This window comes from Furipterus horrens, unplaced genomic scaffold, assembly GCF_987537825.1.
Source record: "Furipterus horrens unplaced genomic scaffold, mFurHor1.1.pri manual_scaffold_11, whole genome shotgun sequence".
In the NCBI taxonomy this organism is placed as follows: domain Eukaryota; kingdom Metazoa; phylum Chordata; class Mammalia; order Chiroptera; family Furipteridae; genus Furipterus; species Furipterus horrens.
In genome coordinates this window covers 180660-186904 of record NW_028327181.1, presented here as the reverse complement: position 1 = coordinate 186904, position 6245 = coordinate 180660, and positions in this window count along the sequence as shown.

Below are 6245 nucleotides of genomic sequence, written 5' to 3'. Positions count from 1 at the left end.
ATTTGTCATAATACTTATAATTCTTTTCAAATGATGGAAACTTTTAAGAGATTCTCTTAGCAACTTTCAATTATGCCATACAGGATTATTATCTGCAGTAGCTGCTGTACATTACATTTCCACGCCTTACTTTATAACTGGAAATTTGTACCTTTTAGCCACTTTCATCCATTTCAGCCATCCTCCAACCCCTGTCTCTGGCAACCACCAATCAGTTCTCTGGACGATGAGGTGCATTTATAGTTTTGGATTCCACATGTTAGTGAAATCACAGTATTTGTCTTTCTGAGTTATTTAACTTAGAATAATACCCTCTAGGTTCATCCATTTTGTCGCAATTGGCAAGATTCCATCTTTGTCATGGCTAATAACCCATTGCATGTACGTGTGTGTATACGTGTATCATATATATATTGTACTCTTAAGGCTCTGGTCACAAGTCATTCAAGTGGTAACTCAGTGTATGTAACTGAATCATCAGTTTAAAGATGCAGGGGGCCATGAGTGGCAGTAACTTTCCTGCAGGTTTCCTTTCTGTCACTTTGTGGTATCAGCAGAGACCTTATGGTGGCAATAAATTTTTCTGCAACGTGGTGGGACACCAACAGTGATATAATATATACATATCTATATATATATATTTTTTTAATTCCTTATTTTACAAACTGCCAGCTCTGCAATGTACCTTTGGGCATCGCTCTTGGAAGCTGAATAAGCTTCAGCCCCGCTTTTCTAATCCATTTTTCAACCTCATGAAAAACAGTCAAACAGTGTGGGGGGAGGAGGGCAGTCTACTGATTGTAACAGTGAAATTACTGAATGAAGTTAAACTTTAGTGACTAAATGGTGAATCAATGGAAGATAACATTTTATGTTCATGTCGTGTCATTGGGTGAAGGGAACAGGTTTAAAGGTAGTTGGAGGGGATTTTGTGTGTGCAGATTAAGTCATTTCCCAACATGGGCAAATGGTGCAATCAAGGCCGCAGTTAGGCTTCTCCCCAAGTCCTTAATCAGGACCACAGCTCTGGCTGCAAACGCAGTGGGGAGTCTCAGAATAACACATAGGAAGTTTTGCCAGTAACCTTGGCCATTATTACTAGTAATAGGTGGAAGGTGGTAATATAGTTTTTGCATGTATAAAAGTTTATTATTTTGTAGCCTATTAAAAAATCCCCCCAATTCCTATATTTGTGGAAGTACCAGCTAATGAAATAAGGGAACATATCTTTGTTAAAATGTAAGCAAAAATAGAATCCCATTGCCCAGAGGTAAATGGCTCCGATGACGAAAGAAATTGCAGCCACAAAGAAAGGACAATTCAGGTGAAGTCGAAATCTAACCTCAGAGCAGTGCAGCGAATGTGCCAACTTCTCCTTGGTGCTATTCAGTCTGTATTTCACATGCAACCAATTTTGTTGTAAACACCAACCTATTCATTTAACTGATAGGCAGTCTTGTTCTGTATCCAACATTATATGAAGACCAGAAAACATCTGCTAGATTAAATATTCTTTACTCAATGGACAATCATGAAAAATGAACAAATGGAGCGTACCTCAAATGGCATCATTGGGACTTTTCCTACACACTCATTTTTCTGCCTCTGCTTCATTTTAGGCCTCAGAATCCTTTATCCTGAAGATGAGGTTCTCCGTACAAGGGGGGAGGATGAGTAAGAGCAGCTCCACTTTCCAGTTTTCAAATCCAAAGGGAGGCCACTGCTCTCCAGGACCCATTTTATACAATCCTGGTAAATACACTTGAGCCACATGCCCAGAACCTGGGAGCACCACTGTGTCCCGAAGGACAGAGCACAGCTTTGGTCAGTGGGTCAGGCAAGCACTTGCAGGAGGGGAGGTGGGCCATGATTCCCAGGAACAGATGGGTGGATCAGACACCGTAAGACCACGACAGTCCATTTTATTAAAATAATTAATAATGCAAAGGAGACAGGCCTCTTGTGCTCCTGACTTTTTCAGACCCTCAGTCTTTCTAGCTTTAGTCTGTGAAATAATGTAAATGTAAGGATTCTGAGCTACTTAAAGAAATTAGCTGTTTTAAACAGGGATGACTCCATAGGGATTAATAGTAGTACCACAGAGTGCTTTGTTTCGAGGGAGAAAGGAGATTCAAATCCAACTCTGCCACCTGGTAGCCGAGTGACCTTGGTATGTCAGAGTACCTTAGCGTTAGCAATGAGGTAAACACTTACAGAAAGGGAAAAAAAGTAAAGCACTAGGCACAGAGCTTACACGGCGCAACACCACCGCCCCCAAGACGCCTCCGCATCAACAAATGCCAGAGTTGGTGATTTCTCCAGTCCTCCCATGAGAAACCCTCTGAGCCAGGCAAACGTGCCGTTCAACACCCACCCCGGGCGTTATCAGAGCAGGGACCCGGCTGTGTGTGTGTGTGCGTGGCGTGGGAGGCGTTCCGACAGGAGAGGAAGCCAGGGACAGCGGTGTGTCCCCTGAGCAGAGCACGACCTGGGGACGTGGAATCAGGCTGGCCCTGCCACTGTGATCTTAGGCAAGACACTGCCCATCTGTTTAACTGGGATTTGCGTGAGGTGACATTGATGGAGTTGCCAACTTCTGTCTACAGTCCTACCCAGACCCCTGTCCTGAGAAGGCCCAGTGTAGGCCCAGCTGAACTGTACACACTGCGCCTCTTCTCTTTTTTTGGAAATAACGTTCTTGGCTAAGCTGTGAATATTCTACTTTCTTAAGCCTCCGTCAAGTAAGGGAGTCCCAAATTTAGTTTGCCAAACAGTTTTCCCTCTGCCCAGATGCCAGGCCCTGGCCAGGTGAGTGCGGGCTTGGTGGCACGTTAACACCAACAAAAACTGGGTCTCGAGGTGCTTTACAGTTGATGTTTTAGGTGTACTGATCATACGTGTTTGGAAACTGGTGGGGGCTCAGATTAGGTCTGGGAAACCAAGCTGCAGTGGAAGCCAGAGTTAATTGTTCATAATGATCACACTCACACGTATCGACTCATCAAGCAGTTCACCCAGTAAACATGTGGGCATATAAGTTTTTTTTTAAATATAGCACAGAGGGACGTGTCAGCAATAGGTCTGAGCCAGTGCGGCCCCCTCAACCCCCAGATGCATGGTCAATGGGAGCAAACCTCGGCAGCTAACAGAGACTGTGCCTCACTGAAGGAAGAGCACTTGACCTGTTTTTACCCCATTCTCACATGGGCAGTACAGCTGGCCCCAGATCTTAGACGTCATCATGACACATTTCTGCTTCAAACCAATGTTACACATGGTAGGACAAATGTACGGAACTCACTGACGCCCTTGGAGCTGCCCGACGATCACAGTCTGGGGTAAACCCACACAGCCATCTGGGGTTGAAATGCTCCCCCTCCCACGATCACAGCAAACACTAGGATGTCAAGCTGCTTCCCTCTTCTTGTGACTGAGCTTGATTTCTTTTCAAGAAAAAACTTTAGTGATAGGGTTGGATGCTTCAGATGAGAACCTCAAGTTACAAATGTCACTATTTTTCTTCCTGTCATCTCAGCAGTGACTGCTGCTACAGCTACATTCATTTTGTTGGGCACCTTTAACAGTCCACATACTGGTAGATACCTAAATGCAATGATTTAGGTATTAAGTAAATTCAGGGTTCCCAGTTTATTTAATCTTAGAATTCTGAAAGTCTCAATGACAAGATGTCAACAGTACCTGCATACAATGAATAAGGACTGATCCAACCTACAAAGACCCCACAAAGAAAATAAAGAACAATCAGCTGGCACCTCCAAACCCACAGATTTGGCTTCAGGGCAAACTATGTTTAAGGTACATGAGGGGTTGGGAGGGAACAGCAATGTAGGGGAAAGCATTTTTTAACTATAACTTAAATTTCATTCTTTTGAGCTGGCTTTGAGCTGTTTCACTGCCTGCTCTATGTTGCAGACAGACATGACATAAATAAAATTTCCTAAGATAACGAGAGCACGGCCTTCCCTTCGCTACATGGCGTCAAGGAGGCAGGCAGAATCCTGACGGTGGGAACCACTTTCTTATCACATCCAGATCACACAGTACGATGACAGCAAAACCGTTATAGGGAGCTGTCACCATGCTGGATTCCAGTTTGGCCCAAGTCTCAGAATTTTTCTTCCCCTCGCTAGCTGTGACACGTTTATTAACACAGACTCCGTTGTGAATGGTGCCTCCTGGACTTACACAGAGTGGAAAACCTGCGTGAAGAGCTCCTTCAACATTCAGCTGAGAATGCAGAACCGAGCGGCAGAGTCCCTGCCGTGCCATCGCTTGGTGGCAGTTCTCTCCCTTCAGAGGAGGCCTCTGGGCCGGCGAGAGGGCCGAGGGGGGTGGAACTGCTAAGAGAGAACTGACAACGACGGACGGGGGCGGGGCTGTCTGTGTCGGGCCTCTGGCAGCTGCACTCACTGCTTCAGGAGGTTTTAAGGGCAGCAAGTCAGGTTTGATCCCAGCGAAGCTGATCTGACACAGTCTGTGATGGGAACTGGGACGGAGCCTTGGCAGAGATTCTCTATAGTAACTTGACGACAGCAGTGAAAAGCTTGTATGTGGCTACAGACTGCATGGATTATACAGAATAAAAGCAACAGAATATGGAATGAGGATGTTTTAATTGCATAACACAAGTTTTAAAAATGAGTCCTGGGAAGTATAGTCCAGCGTGCCTTTCTTTCTTCACTCAGTAATTAACGGGTTGTCGTTTTTCTTGTGCGTACATAATTAACATACTAACTCTTTAAGTTGTCTGGCTGACCCAGAGGTAGCATGAGATGTCCTAAGTATTTTGGTGTTATTACTGAAGAAGGGTGACAGCTGCCAGACCACCTGCACATGCAGCAGACCGGCAACAACCTCCTGAGCATTCGCATTTGTAGCAAAATAAAAACACTTCCGTATTTGTTGTAATTTCTACTGAGCTGTTAAAACACAAAATATTGATATTTAATGTGGGAAATCTTGATAGATGTCCATCTGTGCCCCATGAGACCCAAGTACTAGTAACTGATGCTCATCATTTAGCAAATGGCACACTCAAAATATTAGTTCACGAACATTTGATGAGGGGACTATTTTTACAGCGTGTGTTCAGAACTCGGGAGACTAAGCAGGTGAAGCAGGCAGAAGCAGTGATCACCCTTCAATCTGAAGAGCGAGGAGAGTGACGTCACAAACGAAAGCTGAGTGCCCACGGCGAGCTACAGCGACATGGAGAGACACCGCCAAACAGGGCCAGCAGGAGGGACAAGTGAATCCTCCAGCCTCTCCTCCCACTCGCTCATCTCACGCAAGTACCTTCCATGCTCACCCGAAGCAGAAACCCTCGCCAAACAGTCCTGGAGGACAGCCCCGGGAGGCAGAGCAGAGGAAGGAGGAAAATGGGCAGGAGACGTAGGGAACAGCCAGCGCATGTCCGGATCCACAGCACACGCACCACCTTCTGCGCAGCTGCTACAAATGCGAGTCATTCCACGCCCCGAGCAAACCGGTTTCTCACTCAGACGCTGCAGTCCACACGTACAGCTCTTTTTAAAGGTTCACACAAGTGCCATTGTGGTCAAATATTTTACTTCTAAATAGATCATAACCCCAAATACATTGTCATTGCTTTGGCATAAGCAGGACTATTACCTTTTTAAAAGATTTTAAAATGAGAAAAATACCTTTTATATTTACCCATATAGTCACCACTCCTAGAACTTCCTTTCCTCCTGCAGATCCAAATTTCCACTTCGTTATTTTTCTGCTGACCAATAACTTCTTCCAATGTTCCCTGAAGGCAAGTCTACAGGTTATAAACTCTTTGATTTTGTTTGTCTGAAAACTTTCTGCTTTCACTTCCGATGGGTAGTAGACTCTAGGTTGCAGGTGTCTCGCATCTTCTCAGTGATTCAGACGCGACTCCACTGTCCTCCAACTCGCATAGTCTCTGACTGGAGTGTGTTGTCATCCTTCGTTTCTTGTTTTCCTGCTCAGGTTCTTAACTATCGTTCCCACAGGTTTTCATCAAATTGACGTGATGTCCACTGGCATGATTTTCTCTGTTTCTTCTGTTTGCGGTTTTTGAGCGTCTTCAATATGTGGAGATACACTTTTCACCATATGTGAAATGTTCTCAGCCGTTATTTATTCAAATACTTTCCTTTGCCTCCTCTCTTCTCTCCCTAGACTCCAGTCATATGCACATCACAGCACTGTGACCGACTCCCCATTCTCTTCCCTCC